The sequence below is a fragment of the Onychostruthus taczanowskii genome, unplaced genomic scaffold (genome assembly GCF_017590055.1).
Source record: "Onychostruthus taczanowskii isolate IOZ18803 unplaced genomic scaffold, ASM1759005v1 scaffold17, whole genome shotgun sequence".
Classification (NCBI taxonomy): domain Eukaryota; kingdom Metazoa; phylum Chordata; class Aves; order Passeriformes; family Passeridae; genus Onychostruthus; species Onychostruthus taczanowskii.
In genome coordinates this window covers 9,498,232-9,518,781 of record NW_024498906.1, presented here as the reverse complement: position 1 = coordinate 9,518,781, position 20,550 = coordinate 9,498,232, and the positions used below count along the sequence as shown (strand labels likewise).

The following is a 20,550-nucleotide window of genomic DNA, read 5'->3' as shown; positions in this document are numbered from 1 at the left end:
ACGTGCACAACATCCAACCCTCCCTGCATTTCATGTTGAATAGACACATTATGTGTTTACAGAAGCTCTGCAGTGATTCATATAATGAAATAACATTAAGTGAATTAGGTGACCATTAGGAATATGTGCAGAAGTCAGTTCTATGTATTTAGTTCTCAATGTGTCTCAAATCAAAATACATAGTACTGCAAGGGGCTTTATTTTGTGGTGACTGTTGAGGGTAGCATCTTATTTTCTGTGTTAGATATGCAGACTCCTGTTCTCTAAACTCCTCTTTTGTGTGTGGCTTTTCTAGCACTGACAGATGGTTCAAACTGGACCAGAGGAGAGAGTGCCTCTCTTTGTGTCATTTAATGTAATCATTCCTGTCTATGAAATTTCATGAGTGAGAGCTACTTAATCTTGTTTCTGAGACAAAACTGCTGGTTTCCTGGCATTTTTAATAGTTGGAACAAGGATTTTGGCCTTGGACTCTGTGTGTGTTTTGGAAATTGAATATTGTTAGAATTACTGCTTGTTCATGATCAAATATTCTAACAGAATTGGAATGCAATCACTAAAATGCATGTTGTTATGGGATTAGAGTTACATTAAATTCTACTGTCAGAACTCATTAGAGCAAGTATTGTAAATACGATTTTTCAACCTGTACGAGTAAAACTTGCGTGACTTCTTCCTACAAACGCTGTTCCTCCATAGTTGTTATGGCTTGGGCATATTGCATATTGGTAGAAGTATTTGCTTTATTTCTTTAATATTGGTAACACTAAGTCTGTCATTCAGATAAGCAGTTGGACTGTAATTCAGGTATATGGACATTTAAGAGATTTCTCCATTTCTGGACTATGGCTTGCTTTACGCCTGCAGTTCAGATTCTTTGGATAAATTGAGTTGCATCTTTCTCAAATAGAATTCTGTGTTGTCTTTTCTAAATACACAGAAGTAAATATCATCTGTCTCAGGGCTGTGTGGATATAACTTAAGGTTGACATTTTCATGATAAAAAAATCCTTTCAATGAGTTGCATTGTTTTAAATAAAAGCTGTACCCTGGCAGAACTAATAAATTGAGAACTGTTATATCTAGCAAACTTGGCTTATTGATTTTGCTAGCAAAACAGGTCTGTGTTTTAAATCTCTAACATCATTCTGTTTCTAGTATTATCTGTACATAGCTCTGCAGTTCAAAGCTGATCATGCATTCAGTGCAATACCTTTTGGTCCAAGCCCTGGTTACAGCAGCTTGCTCTTTGCTTTTGAGTCTGACTCTGCAAGCTGAAGAGCAGAATGAGTTGTGTGCTGATTTTGTTGGGTTTGTGGCAAATACTGAAGTTGCTTTCAAGCTGAAACATCTCTTGTTAGCTGATTCTTACATCCTGATGTTAACTGAGGGGGGGAAAAAAGCACATCAAGTCTGTCACTTGAGCAGCAGTGCCTGGGACCAAAACTTCTACAAAGTTCTGTACTGTACAGCTAAACAAATCCCATTTACTAGAGTGTCATTTTTTGGAAAACCTTTCTGCATTGGTCACTGCTTTCAGCTGGGATAATCTTCCTCCTGGTGCCTGGTACAGTGCAGTGTTATGGATTTAGGATATTGGTGTTAAGTTGTTGCTGAGCAGCACTTCCAGGGAGTCGAGGCCTTTTTGGTCCTCAGCCCATCCCAGCAGGGAGAGGCTGGGGCTGCACAGGGGCTGGGAGGGGACACAGCCAGGACAGCTGACCCAAGGGACATCCCAGACCGTGCAGGGTGCTCAGTGTGTAAGCTAGAGGGAGGAAGATGGCAGGAGGCTGCTGCTTGGGCTGCTGGATGTCAGCCAGCAGGTGGGGAGCAATTTTCATTGTGCATCACTTGTTTGGATTGTAATGATAATAAAAATAATTATTATAATATTTTTATTAATACTGATTTCCCCTTTTGCTTCTGTCCTCTTCAAGTGTCTTTATCTCAACACACAACTTTCCTTTTTTCTCTCCCCCATCCCTCTGGGGCTGGGGAGTGAGTGCATGCCTGTGTTTGCTCCTTGCTGGGTTAACCCACAATAGTTACTGACATAGTGCCATTATTAACTAGTACTGAGACTATGAGCCACTGAAAGTAATTTTCTTAATATATCTGTATTTTAATATTCATGCAGTGAATGTGGCTATATTTCTTACAGCTTGCATGCATCTTGCCTTCCAGATGCTCCAACTGTGTGTCATATATGCCTGTGATCCTAAAAAAATCCTGGAAATAAGTTCAAATAATACTGGAAATGTGAAAAGGAGTGTAGCTATTTCTGCCCATAGGTTACATGATGTGTCTCCTCATAGAGTGTTTTTACAAGATTGCTGCCAAAGCACTGAAATGTTGAAGTTAATTTAGCATTCAGTTTGTGAATTCAGAAAAGAAAAAAGGAAAATCAAGAGATTAATTACACAATGTGAATTTGAGAAAGAGCAAATTGAACTCTTCAGTCACTTCTTAATATTAATTCTTCAACGAGAAACAATTAGATTTTTTAATAGGTGTTAAAATTTTTCATTTGTCTGATATTTTTTTCTTTTTAGTTACTGTTTTTTCCAGATGTCTGCCTAACAGTGGTATGACTTAATGTTTCCAAGTCACATCAGTGTATATAATAGTTTAATTCTTAATGGTGTTTGAGAGGACAATGGGTATTAACATGGGACTTTAACAGAACTGTGCAAACCATATGACACTTCTGGCCTTTCTCAAAGCATCTTTAAACACTCCAAAGTTTACCCATCTAGTACTTGAAAATGAGCCTATCTTTCCCCAAGAACAAATGTGCAAGAAAGATGTAACAGTGTTAATCTTTTCTGTTTGCAGTTTAGGTTGTTTGGAAGTATGTGATGAATTTTTCTCTGTTACCAATGTGAGATTTAGTTTTCTTTGTAACAGAGAAATATTGTTTAATAGACCTGCAATGTGGGTGTGTCTGCATTGCTGTTTTTTCTTTTTTCCTCAGGTCACGAGTGCTCTGTTGAATTAAGTCTCTTGATCGTCCAACCTTAATGTGTTTTTTGGTTTGTGACAGCCCCGATGTTGGTTGTGGTGTGTGTCAAGACTCACACAAACCTCATGGAGTGACAGTGTGAGGAGATGATTTGATGTGTCCTGTTAGCAGAACAGAACATTGTGGTTTAATGCACTGTGCATTCTGTTGTGTAACTATTGTGACATTACTGTTGAGCTGGGCCTGTTGAGCCTGGAGAAGGAGAGGCTCAGGAAGGATCTCACTGATGTACAAATATCTGAAGAGAGGATTCAAGGAGGACAGAGGCATAAACTTGAGCACCAGGAAACACTTCTTAGCTGTGGGGGCTCCCAAGCCCTGGCACATATTGCCAGGGGAGATTCTTGGTTATTGGAGATGCTCAAAAGTCACCTGGACATGGTCCTGGGCACTTGGCTCTAGGAGGCCCTGCTGGAGCAAGGGCTTGGACCAGATGACCTCCAGAGGTCATTTCCCACCTGAGAAATGAACTTTACTCTTAAAAAAACAAATTTGGAAACAAATGTGGAAAATGCAGGTGGTCTAAAATCTGTGGGAAATAACACTGGATTGCTTTAAATAGCTGGTTCTGTTTTAAAAGAAGGGGTTTGTGTACATCATTTAGGAACTTGTTTATATGTACATGTTGGAAAGTCTGCCAAATAGTGCTCACTTAAAATTATTTTCTATTTGGCTTGTGACTTGGGAGATTTTTTTCAGGTAGGTGTTATGCCTAAAATAACTTCTGAAGTTGTATAATTACAGAAGTGCAGTGTGGGTTATCTAATTGATAGTGAAATATGTGTTTTGGACAGCTGCTTTTTAGTGATCATCTGTTTGTATACTAAATCATTAACATTTCAGAATTTTTAATAGCTGTAGGAAGAGCAAAAAGGTTTTGTTTTAGCATTTTGTATTCTGTGATTCTCATAGAATTTAGATGTGGTTTTGAATGATAGGTTAACTGTTTGAATCTAAACTTCAGGCGAAAGTAAATTAGCTTTTGACAGAAAAGTCATGGGATGTGAATTTTGCTTCCATATTTCATAAGAGTGAGATCTTAGCTTTTTCTATAATTAAGCTTCTGGCTGGAATAATCTTGGTGTAATTTGAATTATTGAAAAACAGAAGAGTATCAGTGTAAAAGAGGAGCAATACCTGTTTTGTAAATAAAATTTTTCAAATATTTTTTGAGACCTTTCTGATTGTCTAAAGGACAATCTTTTCTCCTTTAACACTGGCAAGCACTCAAGTTACACTCTCCTTTCCTTCCTTCAAGCTGATTGCAGTAACATCAGTTTCTGCAGGAGGTGATTCCTTCCAGGGGCCAGAAGAGAACTGAAAACCGACCCGTAAAAGCCCAGTTCTTTGTGATGGGTTGTTTCTCACTAGTTCTCTTTCTTGCCTGTGTCACCCCTGTGGCCACACCTTTGCCCAGGATGACAGGAGGAACCTGGCAGAAGTGGAAGGACAGGATTTCCTCATTTCCTGATTACCTGCATAATAGTTCTTCTTAAAGCACCCACCCAGCCATAGTCCAGGTGGCAGCTGGAGTGCTTTTGGCATTTCCCCAACTTTTCTGCTCTTGTAAAATGTCCAGAGGTGCAGCAGAGCACAGAAAAGAGTCATTGAAGTCTGGCCAAAATAACCTGCTTGCGAGTAAAGTAGGTACATGAGAGTGGAAAGCTCTCTGCTTGTGCTGGAAATTCATGTTCAGTAATAGAGATTTTATTGGTGGTATTTGGTTTTGACCCAAAACAGTGCCTAAATTGCATTTAAATTACTCTGGGGCATGTAAAAAAAATGTTTATACTCTCTTTTTTTAGTAAATCTGTGTTCTGTTTGTTATTTTAATGCATTGAGGACAGCTGCTCCTACAGTCTGTCCACTGCACAACCTGCTCTCTGGGTGTTCCTGGGAAGGAAAGCAACCAGCCTTGAAAGACTTCTGTTCAGATGCAGAGTGAAAGTTTTTGTGCCTTTAGCTTTGTTTTGAGCATTTAACTTTGTCATTCAGCCACAGCTGTAAGGTTCAGGCACTTTGGTGTGGTCTGTGTTGATCTTAAGGTGCAAAGAAAGATGCTCTGTGCAAGGCAGAGGCAGCTGAAAATGGAAAAAGATGCATTTCCAGGAACTGCGCTTGATAACCTGTGACTAATTTACTTTTTTTAGCGTTTTAGCTTTTAAGGATAACTTTTCAATTGTGTTACAAATACAACAGAAAAAACATATACTGAAACTGTAGGTCTTGCATATAGGAAGAGCTTTAGAGATAATCTACTGAAGGATCTTATCTCTGAAGATTTCAAGAAAATATGGGAGTTTTGAGTGCTGCAAGGGGGGCAACCATAGAAGTGTCATGTTAAGCTTCATGACCATGGAGAGAAGAAGAATTTTAAGAGCTTACTACAAGGTTCTAATTTGAAGGAAGTCTCAGCAGGTTCTCATCTGTTCCTGGCAGCTCTAATTGTTTCCAATTTTCATCATAACTTTTTTCAAACAGCAGAAGACTAAAATGCTCTGAGAAAAGGAGCCTCATCCATTTGTGTTTTCTCTGTTGGTAAATTTGTGATATCTGTATTTCTTCACTTGTGTACATGAAAGCACAGAGGTACCTTTTTCTTTGTTGGTATCATAGGACTGATTGAATTCCACATGAAGAACTTCATAAACTGCTTTTTTCTTCTCCCAGAGTGGCCTTATTTGCTCTCAGTAGAGCAATTGGAAACTTTAATTTAGGCAGGCTATAATGTCACTCTTAAGATCTTCGCGGTTTTTTAGGGAAATTTTTTAAAAATGAAAAGTAGGGGCTCTCCTGTGTCGTTTTGGTAGAGGGTAAGGTCCTGTGGCTCTGCATTTCACTCACACCTCCTGAAGGGCTGAGAGGTGAAGGAGAGATGTCCCCTGTAATTTCCTTAAACCCTGGGGTTTAGCCAGGGAGAGGGGACATGAAAACCGACTACCATTGCATACCTGCAGTGAGCTCTTGTGAATATCTGTGCTTATCAGTGTGGAAACAACCAGTTTTCAAAGCCTTTAGCACAACTTTTTTGTAATAACTTTGGAAATTACACTTTTTGTGGCACTCAGGTAATTTTTTTTTCTTTTTTTGTTAAATTATGCCTGTGGATTTAAGTAACTCAGCTGTTGCAGATAGTCTGCATTTTAAATGTGTCCTTCTGTTTCACTTCAGCTGTCTGTAGAGGAATTTTCCTTTAACTTAAATTCAGGGCCTGTTGTTCCCAGATAAAGATCTGATGCACAACATGAAAATATTGATTAAAATATTTGTGTGGGACTGTCTGTTGTTAGATTCTGATCTGAAGCTAAACCTTTGTCAATAGATGGGAAAGATTGATAGGCCAACAGAGAAGATGGGACATAACTGCATTCTAACCAAAAATCCAACTCTGTGCTGGACTAAAGAATCTTTATTATAAATCATAAATATAAACTTCACAAAACTGGCATGAGCTCCTTGTGTTGCTCTTTAGCTTGCAATTTGCAGTAGTGGAGATTTTCATGTGCTAAAGATAGTGATTTCTGCAAATTCCCCGTCAGTAATTGTCGGGAAGAATGGTGGATTTCAGCAGTGCACTGAGTTTACGCTTTCATTGGGATTTGACTTCTTTAACTTTACTGAAGAAACAATAAAAGTCTGTCCTTGTTTTTCTGTTTGCACTAATGTGGAGATTTTAGCTAATGGGTGAAAAGAGTAGAGAACACAGAACGCCAATGAAAGGGCTTTTAGCAGCTGACAGGAGGTATCAAAGTCAGTCCTGCTGAATTGGGCTTTTGCTGTTCTGAGAAGTTAAATCTTGATGTGCTTCACAGGCATGAGCACTTCTCTGTCTTTTAGTCAGCTAAAGTCTGTGACTGCTGAATTTTGCTCAACTCTGATTTTTACAGGAAGGCTCAATTTGTTGTCTCATCAGCACTACATTGTTGATAAAGGCTTCCAAACACTATCACGTTTAATATCACTGAAATTACTGGGGTTTTTTCATTGTTGACCCATTGTGTGAGATGTTTTTGTGCTGGTGTGCTATAATAATTAAAATATCTAAGGTAGGGGAAATTGATACCTCAAATGAGCATTTTATGCAAGAGTAAATGAAACTGAAAACATATTATGGTTGTATCAGGCTTTTTTGTTTGATTTTTTGTTCAGAAGGCAGTAACTTGGTCTGATATCTTGCATGCTTGGTCTTTGAAGAATAGGAACTTCAGTAAAATTAAAATATAGAAGAATGATCTGAGTTACTTAATGATGGGCCAGTAATGCAGTCTCAGATGCACTTAATTTTCAGAGAAAAGCAAATTTTTAAATGAGTGCAAGAGATTTGACAGGAACATATATTTGAATTGCTTTGCTATACCACATTTTAATTATGTGTGCATATATGGGGGGGAGGTTTGGGGTGTGAATATATGCATCATGTATATCTATGCCAATATATATTATAAAAAATGTACTCATTCAACTCTTGGAAAGGCTGAATCTGGCTTGGAAAGGCTAAATCTTTCAATCTCCATGAGATTGTGGTTGTTTTGAATGAGTTTTGAATATTAGAGCAGTTTTACCAGGGAATTTAGTATAGGAATTTCTCATGATGTGCAGGAACTGCTGCTTTAAATATGTTGCCATATGTTCATTTTAATTAGAAACTTATTTTAGTGCTATCAACCAATAAAGTTTCAACCTTCAGGGGATTGCTGAGGTTCCAGTGAAGCCATAACTTGTTGGAGGAGTTTATCTGGGGAGAGCTCACCTGCAGTGCTGCTTCCAGCTCTGGGTCCCCAGCATGGAAGGACGTGGGGCTGATGGATGAGAGGATACAAGGATAACCCAGAGGGCTGGGTCACTTCTGCTGCCAAGAGAGTTGAGGTTGTTCATCCTGGAGAAGAGAAGGCACCAGGGAGACTTCATTGTGGCTTTGCAGTACTTTAGAGGGGATTATAAAATGTAGAGAGACTTTTTACAGACCTGTGGTATGCAACAGTTCTAAGCTGAAACAGAGGAGGTTAAAATGGGACATGAGTTTGGGCATTCTTTGCAGTGAGGGTGCTGAGACATTATGCTTTGGTCCTTATTTCCCTCTCAGCCCCAAAACATAGCCCCATATTAGCTACTATAAGAAAATTAACTCTCCCCAGCACAAAAGTGTAAAGTGCTCCTTTTCCAGGGTGATTATTCTCTTAGCACAACTGCTTTGCCCTGCTTTTGTGGAACCTGTCCCTTCCTAAAAAGCCTTAGCTGTCAAAGTGATCTTGTGCTCCTAAAAGCCAAATAAACCCTTGCTGTCAACTTCAACTGCATAAATAGTTGCCCAGTTACTGACTCAAAAAATGCTGGATGTGTGTTTGAAGGGACTAACAACCATCCTAAGCTTTCTTAAAAGTTTTGGAGGTTGGTTGTGGTTGGGTTTTGGTTTTCACTTTCACGTGCATCACACAAAGTATTGTGTGTTGGGTATTTGTATTTTTACATCTTTACAATCAGTGTTGTGTAGTTATTTGAAAAGCATGCCAGCAGGGAGTTGTGTTCTGTGGTTGAGCAATGCTGTGTATTCTCTGCAGTCTACAGCACTTGTCTTTCTCTTTTTTTCCCCTCTTCAAATTGTTTTGACTAGAGAAGCATAATAAAGAAAATAGAGTATGATAATTTGATTTCTTCGTCCCATTTCCCTCTCCCCCGTCTTCAACTGCCAGCGCATTTCTCCTCATTCACTTTTTCCTAAATGTTGCCTTTCTTAGCAGTTAACTTCTGGTTCTGTTTTCTGTATCCTTCAATTCATCTAAAAATATGGTTAGGCTTGAATTTTCAATGCAATTTCTAGTATAAAACAGAAGGCTGCTATGGTAGGGTTCCATAGTGTAGCTATATACTATTAGTCCAAAAGCAACTGGCTCTTCTAAATCCTGGTTTTATTCACATTTGTAACCCTGTTTTTTGATTACTTGAGATTCTTCATAGCTTCAAGAATGCGCCAGCATTCAAACCAGAGGAGCAGTTGAATTCTCTATTTTTGCCTTTTTACAGCCAGGAAAGTTGGTGTGGAGATGTGCTTATTTTCATGTGTGTGTAGCTGGAACAAAGCTGGAGCTGCATTTCTGCTGCTGGGCTCCTTTCCAGTGACAGCAGCACCAGCTGCTTGTGGCAGCCAAATGAGCAATGCTTGGGAATGTCTCAAATAGGCAGCAGCAAGGTTCTCAGTGAACAGTCTCCTAATTCTTCTTTAGGACTTCTACCAGTATCACAAAATATCACTGGATATTTTTAATTTTGCTTTATTTTAAGAACACTGGTGCCCAGGTGGTTTGGTGCTTTGAGATAGTAATTTAGGGAAGGAATTTGATTCTGTGATCCAAATGAAGAACCACAGCATTTATCACTTCAGGTGAAATCACTTCTGGTTTAATTTGAATTTGAAGTGACATGACTGAAAGAATACTTTGACTTTCTGCTTTTTGGTGCAAGAACATAAGGAAACAAACTGAGATCTGCTCATGGACCCAAGGCGTTGCTTGGCTGCCTCATTTCACTGTTCAGTCCTTGAACATAAATAAAGGGCAGCTGGAACCTGGTGAAAAGTCAGGTGCTGTTCCTGACCTGGACCATGGATTCAGCTTCCTATTTTTGTCAGAGTCCCAAAGGTCAGATAATCACTTGCAGGAGTGTGGGATGTTTCAGCATGAGCACTTTGTTTGGTTGTGTACTGATGGAGTCAACGCTCTGATTCCTGCTTTTTGTATTTCTAGGAGCAATTTGTTGTTTGGTCTTTTTTGAAAAGCAGTAGTAAAACCCTTGTCCTCTCCTGGCACCCTGTGCTTTCCTCACAGTGGATCTGGCACAAACTTCAGTACAGCTGTGCTCAGAGCTCACTGGGAAATTCATCCAGGCAGCTTTCCCTTTTTGTAATGGAAAAAAAAAAGAAATATTTTATGCGGCTTTTAAATAAAGGCTTTACTTAAACTAAATTACTTTCAGTTAACAGTTCTGCTGAATGTTTAGCCATTAGAAAACATTGTGGGTTTTTTAATAAAGGAGCTGTGAAATGATCATGTAATGCGTTGTGCTGCATGTGTACTAATAATTGTCATGTAGGTGGTTATAGTTCACACAGGAATAATTGTCCTGCAGTTAATGTGACAGATTCTCTATGGCTGAGTCTTCATGGTGGCAAGATTTTGCTAAGGAGAGACCTTGAACTGTACTTTGGAACATGGAGAGAAAAGGTGAATTTAAAATTCATGAACAGTTGTTTTACAGGAAGCTGGTATTTCATATTTAAATGCTTTGGGAGGGTATTTGTTACCATCTAGATATTTAGTTATTTTCAGTTTCAAAGTTTTCTCTAATAGCTGCATGAGCTTTTCCCAAGAATTGTAGAATCATACAATAGTTTTAATTTAATTTTTGAAGTTAGCAAGAGAGATGAAATTTCCCAAAATCACAGAATATTCTCATTTGGAAGGGACCCATAGGGATCATCGAGTCCAACTTTAAATAAACTACTAAAAATTAACTTATTTCAATGCAGGAAAAGGCTGAAATAATACAGATGGTGTACAGACTAATATTTTTCTCATAGAGATTCCTAGACTGTTGAAATGTAATCTATTCTTTAAAATAATTTATAATCTATACTTTAAAAAAAGTTGGGAAAAAAACACCCCAAACCAGAAAAAATACCATGACTTCAAACAGTAGTTTATATGCATTAAATATGTAAAAATACAAGAAACTGCTGTTCAGAAATCCAACAGATCCAGATAGAGAAACTAAATTTTCCTCATCTGTGACAGGTTTTTCATTTCAGTACATTGTTGAAAACTTCAGACCTTAAGAGGTCAGAATTCATTCATTTCTCCCCTGGAAAAAAAATTCAACAACCTTCTATAAATACTATAACCAGAAAGTTTTTTCCCAATATTCACCTGAATGTTCTTAATAAATCCCATAATCCTTCCATAATTTAAAATGTTATGAATGACCCTAAAGGCCGACGATTTGAGTAGCAAATTCAATTTCTGAAATACTGGAAGTCTTCCAACATTTTTTAAAGAAAACCTCAAGTATTTATGCTTTCCATCAGTTCATACACAATTTTGATGACAACTTATGAAATTTAATAGTTTTGAAACACACAAGACAGACTTTCTTTTCAGGATACTTTTCCTTTTCCTAGCACATTAATGTGTTTGGCAGTTCAGAGGCCACACTCCTGTAAGAAGTGCAGGAAAGTCTGTCTGGATCAAGATGTTTCAGATAATTTGGCTTTGCTGATCAGTGCTGCAATGGAGAACTTCCTCACTTAGAAACTTGGTTTCTCTTACTGGCCTCAATAACTTCTCTTTATTGCTTCCAAAGGGTCTTGTGAATTCGTCTGCACATAGAAATATCCCTGTGCCTGGGATTGTTAGTGACAGCCGGACTGAACTGAGTTGTTGGTTTTGGTTTGCTTTTGTTGGCTTTTTTTTTTTTTTTTTTTAAATAAGAATTGATACTGAGGTACACAGAAAGCAATTTTGATTGAACTGGCTGTGAGAGTAAATTCTGTTTAGCTCTATGTGTGTGTTATGAAATATTTTGTTTGACCATTGATGTTTTTCAGGTTTCAGACTTTACTGTGTAGTGCTAGCAGATTAAATGGAAGTTTTGTTGTTAGACAAATACTGGGAACAGAGAGACCCTTAAAAAAGTGCTGATTTTTTTTTGCATATAATACAATATAATTTTGAGGAACTGTCATATTACCACAGGCATAATAGCAATATTTAAATGAGGTTATTTCCATTAAAAATGTGGAGTTTCTTCTCCACTTCTGTAGTGGCCTATGCAAGTTAGATGTACCTTTGTCCTTTGTAATGAATCTGTAGGAAGTTCCTGATTTTGTAAGGCAGTAGTGTTGGGGCAGCTGAATTAGTGCTGGTGTATTTCAAGCAATGAGAAAAACATGTCTATGAATCAGATCTTCCAGTGCTTCTCTCTGGCTTCCCTCTTGTACTTTGAGCTGCTGGCATTTTTTAAAACAAACAGAAGGATAGCAATATGATAAATCCAAGTAGTCTGTATTGGATTAAAGAAGAAATTAACACAGGGCATTCAGAGAATAAATAGTGTGAAAATGAAGTTTTGTCATTGGCCAGATTTGGATTAGGTCTCTCTCAGGTTATTTTAAAATTTAAAAGTGCCAAATTGAACTGTACTATTACAGTTTAAGTATCCTTCTTACAAGGCAACATTTGAGGACAATGCAGAGGAGGACCTGGACACCGTCCAGAAAGGACTTTAGTAGTGGAAATTATGAACTTCTAAAAGAGGATTCACCACTTGAGAATGGAAAAAGCAGTAACAGCCTGTGGGGTGGGCTGAGGCTGGTTGAGTGTCAACAGCTCAGCAGAAGAATGCAGCTATAGTAGGTGCCTCAATGATCTGTGTGTCGACAAGGCAAGTGCAGGACCGTGTACCACGCACAATATTTCCAGCAGAGAAGAAAATATTGTTAGCATTGTGCAAACTCTTTGTAAGACCTCGTCTGGAGTTCTATTCACTAGTTCTGGTTACTTCTGTTAAGAAAAATTAAGAGTGGAACAGGTGCTAGGAAGAGATTCTGAAATGAGAGATCCTTCATTAAAAAAAAAAAGTGGTTTTTTAGGCTTGCATTGATCTGTGAGAGAGAGGAGAGGAAATAGTATGTAAGCTCAGTTTTGTTAGCAGGACTGATAGATTTAAAGTGGACATTAAAAGTCATAAAGGGAAGTCTAACATATAACCAGAATGCAGAGGGAGAGATGGTGTAGGGAGTGCTTAACGCATCTGCATTCACCTGAGGGTGTAATTTCATGAAGGAGTTTTTGACAACAGTAGTGGCTGACATATTCCTGTTTTGATTACTCATCTTGCTGTGTGTGCTGCATGCAATCAAAGGCAGTTGTAGCTGCAGCACAGATAACACAGCGCAGGCAGCTGGGTGTGGATTTACCCAAGGCTGTCAGATCAGTTCCTTCGCTTCTCTGCACGAGTGCAGGTGTGAAGGAGGGCTGCAGGTACCACAGGGGGCTGTGGGACCCTTGTAGGATCATTGTGGGCTGAGACAAGGCTCAGCTTTAGCAGCAGCAGCAGTGCTGCTTTGTTAGGTCTTTGTTTGACCTCCTGTCCCAGCTGTTCTTTCCTGGGTCTCTCTGGACACAGCTCTGCACAGCTATGCTTTAAGCCAAACCAAGCATCTGCCCTGGCTGAAAAACAGCACAGTAAAAAAAGGGAGAGTTGGTTTGTCTGGGGTATTTTGAGTAGTTTTAGTTTGTCCTTTGACTTGGTTGAGTGTAACCATGCCCAGGCTGTTCTGGGAAGATGCAGTAGCCAGAGGGGCTGCTGGTTTGGCTGAGGTGAGGCCACAGCCTGGGATGGAGCAAGGCTGTGGAGCACATGAATGGGAGTTCTCTGAATGGAAAAAGAGAGAAATAGTGGTCATCATCTCCATCTGATGGTGCTCTACATCTCTTCTTCTGAAGGCAAAGCTGTTATTTTTAATATATTCCCTTTTGTTCCTGTAATTGAAGTGCTTTTTCTGACACATTTGTTCATTCTTGCTGCTTTTCTCCTCACTGTTGAATGATTTAATACCTAAAGTAGTTTTACAATTTTTTTCTCTTGTTTTCACTTCCTCCTCATCTTCTTTTTCTTCACAAGGAAGAAAAAACAGGCAAAACACTTGGTCACATATTAAAGGAGTCTGTTAGGAGAAAAGCATCAGTTTTCCTGAACATTCTTGAACTGATGCTTTTGATTCAGCTGCTGGCATCTTGTGTTTTTCTGTGAAGTGTTACAGGATGTTTGAGTGTAAAAATAAATTTTTGAGGATTTTGATTCTATGCATTTATTCCAGTACTCATAGTGGAAATTAATCAGTGCACAAAGTTCACCTTATTTCTCCTCTCTCCTGTTCAAGTACTAGAATCTGTGCTTTTTCACTGGCCCAAAATCACTTCTTGTGTGAGCCATAGATTTTCATCTACCTCAAGGTGAACCAGAGAGAAAGTTATATTCATCATCAATTTCTTGAGTTCTTCATTGCTGAGGGAGGCAGAATGTTTCATTTCAGCTCAATGAGCCAATTTTGATTCTTCTTTCATACCAAGAGTTAAAAAAAACTAGCCAAAAATGTTATTGGAAAGTTCCATTTTCTGAGATCCTGGTAAATATTTATAACTCAGGGAAATATCTCATCATTTACCTGTGTCTGCTTAGTACATACATGCCTGAAAATCTTTTTTGTTCCTTCTTTTGTCCATCAGGAAATGGCAATCAGTCACTTCTTTGAAGATGAGTTCTGGAGTCATAGTTTTGGATGGATGTGCTGTTCTAGGAAAGTGGAAAGAATGACCAGTGTGTAATCTTGCAGCAAAAGTAAATTAGCAGTGAATCATTGGAAACATACTCTCAAGGAAGAAAAAAAGCGCTAAAAAAGGAATCTGTGGAGCCAAGAGCCTGAACTCCTTAAGAAGTTTTACTTAGTAGGTACTTGAATTTGAGGTCTTGACCTTTTGCTAGGAAATGACCTCAAATGAGTTGAGGAGTAGGAAGGGAAGGTCTGAGGATGGGCTCTTGAGGGGCTGCTCTGTGTCAGCAGCTGTAGCCTGTGTTTGGAGCAGTCCAGACTTCAGTGCCAGCCAGCCAGGACCTTGAGGTGCTGTGCTGTGACCTCCTGTGTGTGCCGTGTGTCCCCTGGGAAGCCACCCAGCAGCTCCTGTTGGACCTTTGTCCAAGAGGCCCTGACAAAGTGCATTTCCTAGTTCTGTACCTGCCACGGCTGCAGGGTTCAGAGCAATTCTTTTAAGACATTGAAACCTCTTACTACAATATTTATTGAAAACAGGTTTTGCTTGTCTGTGTGTTGAGGTAAATCATTATTTGCAAATGGCTGCTTTTAAAGAGGGAGATAGTTTGTTTTCTTAAAAAAAAAGTCATGTAAGTATCATTTTTGATCGGAACAAGTACATGTTCTGATAAAATTTATTAAGCACATCCCTTCAGAAGTACCCTCCAGCTGAAACCCTTTTGTGACTCTATGAATAAAACAGTGGAATTGACGAGGGTAAGGTCAATGTTAACAGGTAATTGTGGAATTCAGAAAATGAAGTATATGTGAATGTAAAAATACTTTCTGAATCCTTTGTGTGTGAAGAATGTTGCAGGTGCCTGGTGCTGAAATATTTATTTCATGGTAATAGAATAGCAGATTTAGTGAGCATCTTATCTCAATGTTCTTCCTTTTCCATCCCCTCAAAATCCCAGCTAGTCAGTGTAAAAGAAGAGTTGTTTGCAAACTATAGGTGTATTAAAGATATTTTTACATAGCAGCATCTGTTTATAATGTATGTATGCCTAAGAGATTTAGTAGATATATAGAGTGACTGATAGAATAGTTGTGATTTTTTGCTTGATAAGAAGAAAAATCAGACCACAAACTCACCATTTTATTGGTAGAGGTGATTGATCATTTAAGGATAGCTTATCCCCCTTTTAGCTTGGAGATACGAAAGACAGGACAGCAGAAGAAATCTCTTTCTGCTTGTATTTTGCTTTTTTACTGACAGAATAATGGAAAAACTCTTCTGAACTACAGAAAATCTCTAAAATTGAAGGTAAATATTTTATCAGTTTGCTGCATGAATTCCAGGCATACCCTAGGTTTTCTTGGGGAGTATTTCCCTTTCACAAGCACTGGAGTGCTGCTCCTTCTCTGGTTTTCTTGTGGATGGAAAGCAATGGTTAAGATTTGATGTTATATATTCTTTTTTTTTTTTTCTCTTGGATTAATATCAGAAAGTATCTATGAATATGTAATCATATTGGGGTGCGATCCAGTGAACTGCTGTCTTGTGCTTTGTTCTTTGCAGGTTTCACCCTAAAGCTGAGTTTAAAGATAGACTTGGTTTCAAAGATGCGAGCTGTTGAAAAGTAGAAATAGATAGAATGTGATAGCAATATTGCTGGCTGGGAACTCAGTTTCGTTGCTTGTGCTGGGATATCTAATTTTCCAAAGTATCAGATCATCAACCCAAATGTTCTTCTGTGCCATAGTTATCTTAATGCATTATTTAAAATCTTCCTTTGAGACTAAAACAAAAAGTGTCAACCCAGCATTGCCAGCAATGGCTTTCTAAATGTGGATGCCCTCTAATCTGAAGTGCTATTTCACAGAAAGGTTCAATCACTCTTTTAAGCTGCAGTGCCATGTGTAAATGAGCTGATACAGTGACTAATTGGAGGTTTAATTAATTTTGAGAATACTTAATTTTTGAAAGAAGTTCAATAGAAGGCAAAGGGAAAGTTAAAGAACAAATGTATGTTATAAATTTTGTGGATGAGTGAAGAGGGAAAAAGATCTGTTTCTTTAAATGTAATAGCAAATTGTTTTCTTACCAATAATGGTCATCAGTTTGAATACAATTGTTTTGAAAGTATTTACCATGTTAGTACAAAGCAATGTTTGCTGCTTAGGTAAGCAAATGTACAGCCTGTAAATAAAAAAGAAAAAAAATCTGGATATGAATATTGTTTTTTATGTGTATACAGCTGTGGTATCTTATTGCAACAAACTAACAAAATCCTTTTTAGAAAACACTGACCTGGATCTAAACACTTGATCTAAAATGTTGAATTAAAGTGACTTTAAGACCTGTGTTGCATGTTTGAAGTTCTTAACTGTTAAATCTTATTAAATAAGGAAAAGGAGTTACAGGCCTTTTACTTCTAAATGGAAGATGATTTTTAAAGCAGGAAATATTGTTCATTATTTGGAGTTTTTTTCTGTCAAAATGTTCAACTTGTGTTTCTTACTTTCTTTTTTTTTAACTTAACGGAAAAGAATTAGAGAGCCAAAACACCTTGTTTTATATTAAGTTCCTGAAAACATCACTTGGAAGAGATGTTGAGCAAGTTTGTGATGGTCTGGCTTGATCTGAAATCTCAAATGTTGAGGCTCTGAAGCAAAGGGGTTCCGGAAGTTTCTTTACAGGAATTCCATTCCCACAGGTCAGCTCATTTCACTGAGGGACATGGGAAGGCAACAGGCTGTGGTATATTCCAACCACTACCAGTTTCTTCTTGCAGACCACCAGGGATTGAAGGAAAGGAGACAGACAGATAAAATGACAAGATTGTGGTATAAAAAGATAGTTTGTAATATATTGGTTTATGATCATTGTCCTTGAAGTCCCAATGGCACACAAAGTAAAATAATTTAAAGTGAAGGAGATGATAAAAAAGGCTTTGATGTTATCAAAGATTTAGGATTTGATTCTTATTCAGGTGTTGTACTCCTGAAGGGGAGAATAATTAATAATTGACTTTCTTCAAGTTTGTGTCTAGCTGATAGAAAATGAGCTGCTCTGTGCTAGACAGTAAAGTTACCATCAGAAAATAGTTTCAGTAGGGTTAAGGTTACATCAGGCCTGCTTTGCTAATTTGAAATTTTGGACTCATGAGAAGACATGAGACAGCCTCTTTAGCATTTCAATCCACATTTTGGTGGATTTTTGGCCTGTATGTACTCACTAACCTCCTCAGTACTGTAACACTTGGATTTCCATCTGCATAAGACAGCAGAACCCATCACGCATCCCAGCTTCAGTTGAAGTTCATACATTTTGGATTTTGGCATACACTGTAGGTGGAACTCCAAGTGTTCCAGGTGTTGGAGTGTGCTGCTGCCAACCTTGATAAAATATCAGTGAAGAAATCATCTGTCCTTACTGCTTGCTTGCATATTTTAAGGGTCCTCATTTGAGCTGGTGGAGTCTCTGGTGTGCAAGCTGACTGCAGGGAAAGATTTTGCAAGTTAGAGTTATATCTGTTAAAGGCAGCACAGAGAGAAATGAAATATAAAGCACATGACATGATTACAGTTTGTATGACTTAGAAAATGAAGTCTTATACAACTTAACTCTGTTACTCTTAATAAATAAGCAGTCTTATCTATCTCTGACAGCTTTGAGGCTCTGTGTCTGGGGTTACAGTTGTTCCTTCCCCAGTCTGTGTCACCTCTGTACTTTAGATCTGTAAAATTGGAGCTGCAGGGCTGGCAAAATGAGCTTTAGAATTTGTCATTTAGCAAGGATGTGATACACATTTCCCATCTGCAGGCACAACTGTTGAACAGCTCCTCATCTCAGCTGAGAGGTGAATTGTTGTGATTCCTTTCCTCACTGGGTGGTTTCAGTGCTGAGACTCAGGGTGGGCTGAAAGGCTTTTGTGTTGGGAAACAGGGATTCTTGTTTTCTGACTCAGGTCACACAGCATCACCGTGGGCTGTTAGAAACTTAATTTGTAAACTTGCATGTGCCATTGCAGCTGGAGAGGACTATCTGCAACCATAATTTATTTAAAAGTTCCTTTGTGTTACTTGGCACATGGAAGTGATGGTGTCTGCTTAATTGATCAGGGCATGTCTTATGAGTGATTTAAAATTACCTAAAATTGGACTATGCAAGCTTTTGTTTTGATGCTATTGTCATGGGATGCATTCGTCTAATACAGTGTCTTAACACTATTTTGAAGCTGTGTGTAGCTTGAGTATCAGAGAGAATGTTTTGGAAAAGTTGGAAGTCTGAGGTTTGTAAATAGCTGAGTCTTTCTTCAGGTTGTATTTTAAAGTATTTGTATTTCTGTATAAAATTGCTGTATTGTTTCAATAGAATGAGTTAATTGTGGGTGTCACTGAATTCACAGAATCATAAAATGGGTTGGTTTGGAAGGGAATTCAATGGTCAGTTGGTTCCAACTCTAATTCTTGTATTCCATACTTTACAGCACATTTAATTTACTTAAGAGTCTTTGAGATTCCTCAATCCAAGTAGAGAAGCCTCTGTCATAATCATAGTGAAATTTCAATATGGCTATAAATTTTGAGACTGTAGGGGTGTCTCTGTATCTTTTCTGTTACAGAACTGAATAAAATGCTCTACATTTTTTGTCCCAGATTTAATATGCAGGAAGGAAATTGCTCAAGCCAGGATTTTAAAATGTTAATAGAAGGAGAAATCAGAGCATGGTGGTACAAGATAAAGGTGGGTTACACACAGATCTGATCCTCTCAGAACTGAAGTTTATAGGCTCCTCTTTGATTTATGATTCCTCCAACTCTTTGCCTGCTCAAAGCACACGCACTGTGATGGCTGGGCCCAGGCTTGGCAAAACCAGGAGATAAAGAAGTAGCTCAGGCAACAGCGAGAATTACTGATATTTGTAGAGTTTGGGTGAATTTACAGAATTTGGGGATCTGCCTGCAAGTAAGGATATGGTCTTGTGAGGTGTCTGCACTCCAGTGATCTACTCTTCTATATCAGAATATGTTAAAAGCATTATTTAATGTATCCAGAAAGGCTTTGTAGGGAGGAAAAAACAATGGCAATGAAAAGAAAAAAGGATCATTTGAATTAAATATGTTTAGTTTCTAGTGACTTATGACAATTAGGAGTGAAAGGAGCTGTTGGACAACATTATTCCAAAGCTGTGATTTAGGTTTTGAAATGTTTTTAGATTAGCATAATCTAAATGTGTTGATACTGTTTTAAAGCAACTTTACTTTGAATGCTAAAAGAGGAAGCAGGAACTTGGAATAAGGTGACACTGATCTGTATAAAGTGGAACTTTTTCACAGATCACTTTTTGAAACCTGGAGGGAGGATTCTTAGTCAATAGCTGTGTCCTTCCAATGCCAAATGAAGTCAGTTGAACCTTTTTTATTTAATGATGAAAATGCATTTCTATGTATTAGAGGTTTAATTCATAATAATTTTAAAAATGTCTGTGGTAATTTTTGGTAAAAGACCAAATACTGAATATTAGTGGGGTGTGGATTCAGAAGGGAAAATAGTCATCAGTGTGGGGGATTTCATTGTACGTTTGGAGCAAGGAAAGAAGAAATAAAACAAAAAAGCATTTTCTTGAGTAACTTGTTCTGTCTGAGTACACTGTCCGTGGTTGTGCTAATAAATATCTTCCTTGCTTGTGAATATTTAGACTGGGATTCATTGACTGCTGTTGGCATTCATGTTCTCTGTCAGAAATAATCCTATTTCAAGAAGTCTTTGCAAGTATGTTGAAAGAGTACAAAACCTGGATTTTAGGTTTGTGAGTACAGGTTTGGTAGTGTGATGGATTACACACTTCAGATCATCTGGTGTGTAAAGGAATACCAAAAGGCAGTTATTAAGGTTTGTAAGTGCCCTCAGAGGGACATTTCTGCCTCCTCAGGGTACCTTTTATTTTGAGAATGGTGTTGCTTTGCAATCTCGTTGCTCAGAAATGTGTCAGCTAACTTCCAGTTCATTGTTTGAATGGAAGAATTTTTCTTTCAAGATATATTAAGGCATTTATTTCACTCAGCAGGTGAATGTTCACTCAATAGACAAACTTCTGAACAAAGGCTCTTTCCATCCTCAGTTTTTCCCTCACATCTTTTTGAGAAGACTTCAGAATGGATTTCTTTAGAACTCACATGTATGTCATTAAATAAGTAGCAGTAAAAAAGGATTGGT

The 20,550-nt window shown here is 38.1% G+C and overlaps 1 protein-coding gene across 4 annotated transcripts in view; it reads left to right on the top strand.

The window, feature by feature from the left end:
• CASK (calcium/calmodulin dependent serine protein kinase) overlaps positions 1-20,550 on the top strand; it is a 186,486-nt gene that overhangs the window by 26,702 nt on the left and 139,234 nt on the right. The gene's annotated exons all lie outside the window — the stretch shown is intronic.